Source organism: Lactuca virosa, chromosome 4 (assembly GCF_052849685.1).
Source record: "Lactuca virosa cultivar CGN04683 chromosome 4, Lactuca_virosa_CGN04683_v6, whole genome shotgun sequence".
NCBI classification, from domain to species: Eukaryota; Viridiplantae; Streptophyta; class Magnoliopsida; order Asterales; family Asteraceae; genus Lactuca; species Lactuca virosa.
Window position 1 is genome coordinate 444,057,547 of NC_136429.1, and position 12,024 is coordinate 444,069,570.

Here is a 12,024-nt window from a genome sequence, read left to right on the forward strand (position 1 = left end):
GACAAAGTAGTTTAACCTCGTATACTTATCTTGAAAATAGATTTCTCGTTTGTTTTATAAATTATACCTATTATAATTTATATGGTCTATCTGTTTAGCCTGATCTCTCATGAATGTACCCCTTTGCTCAGCGTGATACAAAGGTAATGATACTAACTGAAGTAACCTTTTATATTCATTTATGTATAATATTTAGAATTAAAAAGGAAACGACCTTCGGACAAATAACACCACCTTAAGCCCACATCCAAACAAGGAAAAGGAAATAAGGCAATTCATTAGTCCTAAGCCCTTTAAGTCTTATTTATATACCTATATATATAAACATGATTTTGACAATTATAAGTTTAAAGAGTTATAAAAACATTTAAAAGAGTTTAACGGTATTCTAAAAAGAGTTTATGTGACTTTTAAAAGAGTTTACATGACTTTAAGTCATTATGGAAGTATTTGGTAATCCTTTATTTTAAACACAATATTTAAAAGTATAAGAATTAACATTAATGATCCTCTAGAAGAATGGTAACCACAATAGTTCTTACTATAATCACATGGTTTATACTAACTATATATAACCTAATATCGAACGGACAATTGAATGTGTGAATCTGCCCTAAGTCCACAACCAAACAAGGAACAGGAGATGAGGCGGAAGTCACACATTCCATTGCCTATCGGATATTAATTATATATAACTCTGATGTATAAACTAAGGAATTATAGAATTAACCATTAAAAGGTCCTTTATGTTATACTAGTTTAATAATCAGTATTAAACCTTTTGTATGATTGTTATCACAAGTAAATATTAACACAATTTAATTGTGTTCAACTTGTATTCCCCCCTTAAAAGCATTTAAAACCATTGAAAAGGTAGATTATAGGGGTATGAACTCACCTTATGTTGTTGATTCGATTGAAGGTATGGTATGGGATGATAAGTTTCAAAAGTGAAGTCTCGAGCACAAACGGGTCCTAATTAGCATATTATTACACATATATGTGTAAAGTTAGTGAATATAACTACAAAGGTGTTTAGGAAAAAACCTAGGATGCAAGAGTAACTCACCAAAAGAGTGTTAGAAGCTAGTTATGAGGCTGAAATGGAGTTCACGGCCAGGAAGGAGTGTTCACGGCGTAAGAACACATGAATGTTCATCGCCCAAGTTGAAGGGTTCACGGCCCTATGAGTGGTTCACGGCCCAAGAACATGAAGAACACTTGAAGATTTTGGTGTTTAGCAAGTGCTTGAAGGCCCCTTTGTTGTATTCCACGATGATACAAAAGAAAAGGGGTGTTTAAGGGAAGAAAATAGTGTTTCTTGAGGATGATACTTGAGAGAGAATGGGAGGATCACGGCTGGAAGATGAGAAAATGAGGAGAAAAATGGCTAACACACCCATATATATGCGAGGGTTCATGGTCCGAAGGGTTCACAGCCGTGAACCTCGTTTGCGGTCCGAAGGCGGTGGTGGCCGATAACACATTCACGGTCCGAGGGTTTGCGGCCCTCGTTCACGGCCGAAGCGTGTTTGTTCTCGGTTGCGAGGCTGCTGTCCGAAGAGAAAGAAAGAATGGTCTTCAGACTTCAAGCTTTCACCTCTTAAACATATAACACCTTGAATACAAGGTGTAAACACTTATAAAATATTAATCTAACCCATTTAAGATAGAATAAGATTTAAGTTGACTTTAGTTGACTTTAGTTGACTCAAGTTTGACTTTTATTGACTAGGGTTGACTTTACAAGAAAGAAATAACGGGGCGTTACATTATCCCCCCGTTAGAGAGAATTTCATCCCGAAATTAAGTCTAAGGAATACACATGGACGAAGGGAAAAGAGGTAGATACTTATGTTTCTGATGATCCTCACGCTCCCAAGTGAATTTGGGTCCTCGCTATACACTTAAGCGAACCCTCACTATCAGGATAGGGATTTGATTAGTCCTATTGACTTCAATATCTAGGATTTCTACGGATTCCTCCACAAAGTTGAGGTTCTCGTTTACCTCGATCTAATCGAGTGGGATAACAAGAGTCTCGTCAGACAACCAGTTTTAAAGATAAAGACGTGGAAAGTAGGATGTATGTTATTGAATTCACGAGGTAGTCGGGGTCTTTAAGCTACTGGATCAAATCTAGTAAGAATCTCGAATGGTCTTATGTACCTTGGATTTAGTATTCCACGCTTTCTGAAGCGTATCATGTTCTTCCAGGGTGAGACCTTCACATGACGTGGTCACCAACCTGGAATTCCAAGGGTTTTCTCCTATTGAATATGTAGCTTTTCGGTCTGACCCTGGAAGCTTTACGTCACTTCCTGATTCGTACTCTCTTCTCGGTAGTTTCTTGGATGAACTTCGGACCAACGAAGGTGTCGTCTGAAAATTGAACCCCTAGCTAGTTACATGTCACCTACTTTAATCCAGTGCAGATAGGATCTGCACTTGCAACCATAGAAGGTTTCGAATGGAGCAACTTTAAATGCTAGCATGGTAAAGGACTCGACTAGTTAGTAAATGGGTATCCCATGCTTTACCAACGTCGATCACATATGCTCTTAGCATGACTTCTAATGCTTGAATCTTTCTCTCATTCTATCTGATGGTTTAAGGATGGTAGGCTATGCATCATGACTGGCCTAGTTCTCAAAGATTTCTGAAGTGACTGCCTGAACTGGGAGATGATTCTGCTATCTCTAACGGAGATAACAGATATTGGAACACCGTGCAGTCTAACTAATCTCTCGGACACGTGTTTTAGTTAACTTCTCTATTTTTCCTGTTTCGTTAAAATTTTAGGAAGTGCGCGAATTTGGCTAATCTGTCGATGATCACCCAAAATGGTATCAAGTTCACCTGTTGCCCTGGGGTAACTTGATTATGAAGCCCATTGTAATCCGCTACCATTTCCACTCAGGTATCTCCGGTTGTTGTAGTAAGCCTGCGAGCTTTTGCTCTGAAGTTCATGATAAGACTCATACTTGGCTCATCCATCATCACATCGTGTATACGAGTCGTATATAATTTAGATTGACAAAACGTTCGGTTGGGTGGTTTTGCCCCAAGTCCAAAACCAGACAAGGAACAGGAGATAGGGCGGAATCACACATCCTAAATCTTGTTGAGTCTAAATTATATACCACTCTTGTGTATATACTTAGCAACGATAGATTAACCTAATGAGTTCTTAGTCTCTATTCTTGAACTTGACCTGCAGTACAAGTGATCTTCCTATGAGATCTATTGGGGATACTTCGGTGGGTACTGACTTCTGAGACTTCTTTTGTGCATTTCGCTTCAAGTTTTCTATCTACTGAGCAGGCTATAAGGTGTGGTACCCCTCACATCGGTACTTCTGAAGTTTTGAAGTGAGAGGTGATACAAGGGTTTTCGTTATGGATTGGAAGAATTTCATATGACGGTTGATTAAGGAAACAGTTCTTTTACACAGCATAAGAATTTTGCATGGTAAGGGACAAGCCAAACCATGTCGGATGAGGATGTCAGAACTTCTCGACGAAATAGATATTAAGTCGTTCTGGAAGAGATGATTACTAGGATGATGAACATGTTGGATTAGTGTCTCAGTCCATAACTATAATTGGTATGTACTTGACCCGATTAGCATGGTCCATTTGGGTTGCATTACATCAGAACAATTTGGATAGACTTTTGTGAGAAAAGGATATTAATGATTTGTTAATATATTATAAGTTCTAATATATTAATATGAAATCATATTATTTGGAATTACATTTGTGATCAAAAGGAGACTAATTAAATATGGGGATTGATTGTGTAAATCATTCATTCTTATATATGTGGGCTTATGATCCATAGTTCTTCATGTTGGGCTAAACCCATGGAGTAACCCATGGATACTCCATGGAGGTTTTAACCCATGGAGCATGGAGAATATGGAAAGACATGAGTTACATGGTGTAACCCTAATAGCCACAATATATAAGGACCCCATGGCTCAAGAAATCGGCACTAAGGTGTGTACACATGACGGCTAGCCGATTTGAGCATAAGAACTTTTTTCTCAAGTTATTCCAAGTTGTTGGTGGTGTAGTGTGAACCATTTGAGGTGTCACACTTTAGGCACTAGGCTCTTAAGCTCCATGGAATCAAGCTACAACATCAAAAGGTATATCATTCTACTAGATTCTTGTAGTATAGTTACTTCTTCTTATGCTAGTTAGGATGAAACCTTGGAATATCAAATATTTGCATGTATAATAGAGAAAACATAGATACAAGGTTTATAGGGTTGCATGTACACCATAGGAGTGTTAGAATGCTCAAAACCCTTCAGTGGTATCAGAGCCTAGGCTTGTTTTCTTTTATACTTGATGCAAATTGCTGAAAATCGAAGTTTGTATGCTGTCTGTACAACTGACTCGCCGAGTCCATTAAGGGACTCGACGAGTCCATGCCTAAATTCATCCAAATCGTCGAGTTGGTTCATGCACTCGACGAGTTGGAGCCCCTGACAACATATCTTCGAGTTTTAAGGCTGGAATTGGTCTAGAATCGTTACCTTAAACTGTTTTGGACTTATAAAACCTATTTTTGATGTGGTAATGATTATGGTAAACCAATTTCAAGGTTGTTATCAAAATTTCAAGCTTTATGTGTGTTTATGTAATTCTTGAAATTGTTGATATGATTGTTCAGACACTTATGAGTTTTGGTAGATCATAGGAATTATTTGCAAAATTGTTTGTTAGTTAATTCTTGATCTAAATGTATTTTAATGGAGTCCATAATTTGTCCTCAAGTTATGGATTACCAAAAAGACATTTCTTTTAAAGATTTATTAAAATGCATAGGTTACAAAATTGAAGAGTCTTTTTGTTTTATGAACTCCATAACTTGTCCTCAAGTTATGGATGTTCAAGAGTCTCTTCATTAAAGTTTTTAAAACCTTAATTAAACTCATAAGTTATGAAAATCCAAAAGTTTTTGAATAGTTCAAAACTTGCCCTCAAGTTTTGGAATTTGTAAAGTCTCACACACACTTTAATTCCAAACCCTAGAGTTTTAAAAGTTAAAATTCAACCCCTATACTTTATAGTATTATAAGTTAATAATATATATATATATATATATATATATATATATATATATATATATATATATATATATATATATATATATATATAAGAGTAAGTCAGTCTTACCGTTAGTAGGCATCATTCACGAAGCCGGTCTATAAGGGGGTATAAGTTTACTGCCTATAAAATGGTAGTTTAATGGGTGTCCAATCTCACCCACCGCTTCCTTGACTGGTGGAGGGTCGTTAGCCGAACGGGTAGGACAAGGACTATAATTCTCCCTTCATTATAAGTATAATGATAAATATAAAGTAACTAAACCTTTTATAAATTCTCAATCTTAGTTACATTAGGAAAATGTGAATTTGGTGCTAACCCATGAAATTACACTTTGCACCTTGGTTAAGTCGTTAGTGGAGCGCGTGTGGTTAACCGGCATGCTAACTTGGATTTAACAAGGTAGGCAAAGGGTAACTTAATGTTTATCATAGGATCGGTGGAGCGTGTGTGGTTAACCGGCACATCGATTAAGTGATAAATATTAAGGGTACCAAGTATATTTGCATGGTTATTCACACCTTGTTTTATGATCCTCGGCATCCCAGTCACAAAACTTGAGAGGGCACAATCGAGATTGAAACATGCCATTGAAAAGTTCAATGAATCACAAAAGATATAGGAGTTTCAAATCCAATTAAAACCTAATATTTCTATTTTGTTTTTCATGGTGGAAACTAGTGAATCGTCATTCGCCTACCTTCAAATATTTTATAGCTTGGATTACGGAATCCCTCTTTCAAGTTATATAAGTATTGTGTTGGGTCGTAGCCTTAATATTTTATATTGGGTGTTATATTAAGGACTTTAAATCAACTAACTTGAATTTCTCCCATTGTAAATGTCTGGTTCAGACAACTATGATCTTCCCAAATATCATGGAACAAGCTTTCCTAATGAAGATGATGTCCCGTGGTTGGCTCATGGAAATCATACTTCACTTCCTCCACCTCCTCCAATTATTCTCCCTAACCCACAAGTTCTTGAATAGTTCAAGGTCACTCAAGCCCTTTTGGCAAGCAAGGTCTATGTGTGCTCACATCTTGGAGATGAAGTCACATATTGACAAGCCGGGAGAGTTGGGTGTCAAAGTCTTGAGAAAGTTGGTTGTTCAATCACTTTCTAAGTCACATAGTGAGTTTCCTTTGGGACTACTATGAAACAGAGTATGCCATAACCCTTAATGATCTTATCTGTTTGCTAGGTGTTGCTGAATCAGAAATGATTTGGAGCACTGGTAAAACAAATTTGATTAGAAGATCAACTTCCCAAACTTCCATGGACATTGACAATGGTAACATTGAAAATACAGAAAAGATTTCTCTTCCAAATGGAAAGGGATTGACCATAGTCAACTCAGCTGACCAAATGGTAAAGAGAAAGGCTAAGTCTGAGATAGTCTCGTGTACCATTCCCAAAGAGTCCATACGCTTATATTGCCAAAGGAAGGGGCATTGGTTGCGAAGCTGCCCTGTTTACCTGAAAGATCATAAGGTTGGTCAAGTCAAAAAGTTTGATTCTACTTCTGGTAAGTCCACTATCTAACTCTATTAAGTTCCTATCTGGAGATTCTTATTACATGATGTAACTGGGTCACGTGTTGAAGTTTTAAGAATCAAATAAAAGAGAGGAAGCTTAAAGAAGAGTAAGCTGATTCTGATCACGAAGATGGATTTCGATCGCATGGTTCGGTGATCAGAATTTTTGAGCTGCTGCTTAATATTTGTGATAGATTGCTTAGGAATAGATAACAACATTGTTTTCATATGCATTTGCATTGTAAGGATAAGTTTTTACGCAAGTTTTAAATAAAAGAAAAGTTTCGTTTTTATATCCTTACAGTGGCATTTGTGAAAAAAAATTGTTGTTTATATGATTCCATTGATAGCAACACTGGAAAATGGATTTGATTCTTTCATTTGTGGTAGTGTCATAATTTACCAAATAAGGAAAGATTCTCATCAACCAAGTTTCAATTGGATAGAAACTTGGAATTATGCAAGTTGTATTGTATGGTGAATGAGAATTTTCATATTTGGAAAATTAAGACTAGTTCCTTGTTCACATGTATATGTGAGTCAAGTGAAGGACTAAGGAACGAGTACACATTCTTGTGCACTGGTCAAGTCCACCACAAAAGATCGATAAGACTATTCGTCATGATTTACTAAAGTTTAGTAAATATGGTTATACTTAGAAGTTTAAGTATAATTCTGAAGCATTGGAAAAGTATCGATGTATGGCAGAACAAATAAGAAGAATCAAATTTGGAAGAAAGATAAAAGTTTCTCAAATATGAAAAGATGGGAGAGTACTTTAGTATCATGTTTTATGATCATCTTAATGATTGTGAGACCATATCACAATTCATCCTCTAGGGACATCTTAGTGCATTCCTATGGCTAAGAAGAGGAGTCATGAATTATTGAAATGGTTAAATCAAGAAGGTGGTACATACTTCGTTCCAAAACAAGTCTTAGAGTCATACTACAAGATTGTAATTTGAGTGATACATCTTAAAGAATGTTTATTAACACTTGTCAAATGTAAGAGTAAAATGTGTCCTACTCTTGTACATTTGAAATTGGTAAGTTGTGATGTTTTGGATAAAACATAGACCAACTTAGGCCAATTGTGTGAAGTGTTTGTCTTGATAAGAATCAGCACTATCTCTTGAATATTTGTTTGTCAAGCAATGGGTCTTGGCAAGAGAGTCTTATATGTGAAGAGGACAGTGGGAGTCTGAAAGATCTTGAAAGAGTCTAATCAAGAATAAAAAATGTAGTTTATCACTAGCACACGAATTGAGGTTTATAACCTTTTGTGTTGACATATTCCTATTTCTATGCCCATTCTAGTTAAAGTTGGCTTTGCATATGAGTTCTGAGAGTTCTCAATTGGTTGCATAACAACTTAGAAGCAATGGCAGGTCCTTGTGCTGCCAGGTGGCAAGAATTTCAGACTGCACAAGTTCAATCCATATGAGTTTGGATTTGTCACTAACCTTGTCTTGTGATTATGGTTTTGACAAATTCACATGGATAGGAACATATACACCATAAAATCTAAGTGTCATAAGGTTTCTCTCCGATTCATGAAAATGATGGTGAGGAAACGCTTTCACTAAGTAGATTTTAAGTAGATAGCAATTGTGATATTTGCATTCTCAAAGTCGTTAGTGGAGCGTGTGTGGTTAACCGACATACTAACATGGACTTGTGATAAATGGCAAAGGTCTAAACAATTGAGACTATGATTACGGCATCCATTTTCATAGTTCTGAAATTGTTTAGACACACATGTGCGCTATCTAAGGAAAGGTGTATGATTTTGATAAAGTTTTATCAAAGCATCTCGTATCAGAAATCTGAACTTTGGTAAGAAAGTCAATAAAGCATTGATTTCTAGAAGTCCAGCTGATTTCTGAGTACATGTCAAAGCTACTGGGAGCATAAGTGTTATGCTAATAATCATCATGCAAGTGGGAGTATGATAATTATAATAACTGTTGCAAGTTAGCAATGTTAATTATAGAAAACAAAAGTTTCAATTGGGAAAAGTTGTTTTGCTATAATTAAGGGAGAGGAAATTATACTTCATTTCAAATCTAAAAGCTTAGATCGTGAGATTTTAATCATCTTTAGTCAAGGATATATATATATATATATATATATATATATATATATATATATATATATATATATATATATATGAATTTTATGTTGGAATGGCTCAACTTGAGGAAATTCTATATATAGTGCGTTCTCAAAATTCGATTATGATTACGACATCCCTCTTCATAGTCGAATTATGAAAACATGGCAAATAAAAAAAATACTGTAGCAAAAGACTGGTCTAGAATCATGTATTTATGTGAGACATCATGAATAGTGTCCCATATGCTTCGGGTATAGGATCGATTGCATGTGCTATAATATTTATCCTTTCTAAATTTTCCAAAGTGCCTGGGGGAATTAAGAGGGGAAAAGGTCTAGAATTGGATATGACTAAAATGATTAAGCAATTGTCGACGACAATCTAAGGTTTACCAAAGATTGGTTGCTCAGGGACAGTTGGAAGTATAGTGTTAATTTTGGAAGGACCATATTGACATATTCTGAAAGGAGGCAACTCTTGTTCAGATGTGATAGTCAATATGAGAATATGGAGATATTCCCATAGGTGGAAGTTATTCATTAAATTTGTGTAAGATTAGGAAACTTAATGCATGAAGGATGTTCAAAGAAATGTACTTTGAATTTGAGACTTCATTTCCATGGAATGATCTCCATTGGAATACTCTGTAATGACTGTTTACAAGTCTTTGTGACTTTGTGCATAATCATTACAAGAGGATCAGTGCATATAAGTTTAAAATCTAACAAGATTTCGGTAAATGGAAGGAATTTAGAATTCTTGCATTTGCGGTAAGGATTTGGGATTGTGAAATGAGAAACATTGGAATTATGTTCAATCGATCTATTCCACAAAGTAAAGATCATAGACAAACTTAGTGTGCATACTTGGTATATGGCATAACTAATGTTTGGACAAACATAGTGTGCATATTTGGTGTACGACATGACTATTGTTTGGATAAACATAGTGTGCATGCTTGGAGCATGGCATGACTATTGTTTTGATTCAAGTATAAAGTTGATAATTTGAAACAGTATGCAATGAATAATGTGTAATCAATATGGTGATAAATAAAAGGTGTTCTATTTATATTCATAAGTTCTGAGACCATATTGGATTTGATTGTTCTTGTGTTTCACTTTGCATGTTTTGACTTCCAGAATAACTAGGTCATTCTTCCTGAATGACTAAGTTATTCAAACCATCCACAATCGATAATATGTTGGAAGTAGGTATTAAGGAAAGACTGTCATGAAGCTGGTTTGTAGATGTCCAAGGTACTGGACATAGCAAGAGTTGCTACAGCATTCATGAATGCTCATAAGTTCTGAGTATTGGATTAAACCCACACTCATTTGACTCACTTCATGGATTTTATCACGAGTGATCATGAGACGATAATATCTTATATTCTTCAAACCTAGAGATATGAGTTGTTGCCTATGAGTTGGTTATACATTGATTGTACGAAAACGTATTGGTAACTCAATGTTATAAAACGTGCCTTTGTGTATGATTCAACAAGTAGTAGAACAAGCATACGAGTCGAAGTTTATCCATTCCTTTTACCCTTAAAGGGATAAAAGCGATATCTATGGGCCCCTCGATGATTTAGTGATGACACACCGAAGTGCTTGGCCAAGCCTGGACTGATGTGATTTGTTGAATTAGTCGGTCGTCATAAATCCGAAATCGGGAAACAACAAATGGACAGAGAGAATGATTATAATCCATGTCTCAATCCATATGATATCTAGAATGGAGGAATATATGATCCCTTATCTAATGGACGCGTCATTGATTGGTTCAGAGTTCAACAGCAGCTTTTAAGAGCTACGATTGCTAGTCGGGTTGCAGAGTTATACGCAATAATAGTTTTAGACTTATCCAAGTGGGAGACTATTGGATTAGTGTCTAAGTCCATAACTATAATTGGTATGTACTTGACCCGATTGGCATGGTCCATTTGGGTTGCATGACATCGGAACAATTTGGATAGACTTTTGTGAGAAAAGGATATTAATGATTTGTTAATATATTATAAGTTCTAATATATTAATATGAAATCATATTATTTAATTAGTATTGATCAAGAATTAATTTGGAATTAATTTTGTGATAAAAAGGAGACTAATTAAATATATGGGGATTGATTGTGTAAATCATTCATTCTTATATATGTGGGCTTATGATCCATAGTTCTTCATGTTGGGCTAAACCCATGGATACTCCATGGAGGTTTTAACCCATAGAGCATGGAGAATATGGAAATACATGAGTTACATGGTGTAACCCTAATAGCCACAATATATAAGGACCCCATGGCTCAAGAAATCGACACTAAGGTGTGTACACATGAGGGCTAGCCGATTTGAGCATAAGAACGTTTCTCTCAAGTTATTCCAAGTTCTTGGTGGTGTTGTGTGAACCATTTGAGGTGTCACACTTGAGGCACTAGGCTCTTAAGCTCCATGGAATCAAGCTACAACATCAAAAGGTATGTCATTCTACTCGATTCTTGTAGTATAGTTACTTCTTATTATGCTAGTTAGGATGAAACCTTGGAATATCAAATATTTGCATGTATAATAGAGAAAAAATAGATCCAAGGTTTATAGGGTTGCATGTACACCATAGGAGTGTTAGAATGCTCAAAACCCTTCAGAACAATCGTATGTACATAAGTTTTCAGCGCTTCCGGTTTTATTATGTTACTATTGCTACGAACCCCCTTTTTGATTCGAAATTGGCGGGTACTTAACAATACGAGGGTTCTGATAATTTGAAATTATGAACTTTTATGAAAAGATCCCTACTAGGTCTCTCTATCATCGCTTGGTGTACACTAGTCATGTATAATTAAGATTGGTAAGACAGTTGACTGAGCGGCCTTTCCCTAAATCCACAACCAGACAAGGAACAGGAAATGAGGCGGGATCACTCACTCTAAGTCTATAAATCTTAATTATAAATGACCCTAATGTATACACTAAGCCATCATAGCTTACCTGTTAGGGTTTCGAGTTTTATATGAGTGTTGTGATTTGGTTCGAACGAGAGAGTAATTATAATTATCATTAATTATTGGGGTTTGGAAGCGTACCAAAAATATAGCAAGGTTCTTTGATGCTTCCACATGTTCCGGGGTCAAACTCCTCCCACTCCCCCACCATTTTTCTCTGTTGGACAGTTCCTCTTGAAATGTCCCATTTCACCACAAAGATGACATATTGGACTGGTTCCAACATTGGTAGTTGGAGTGATG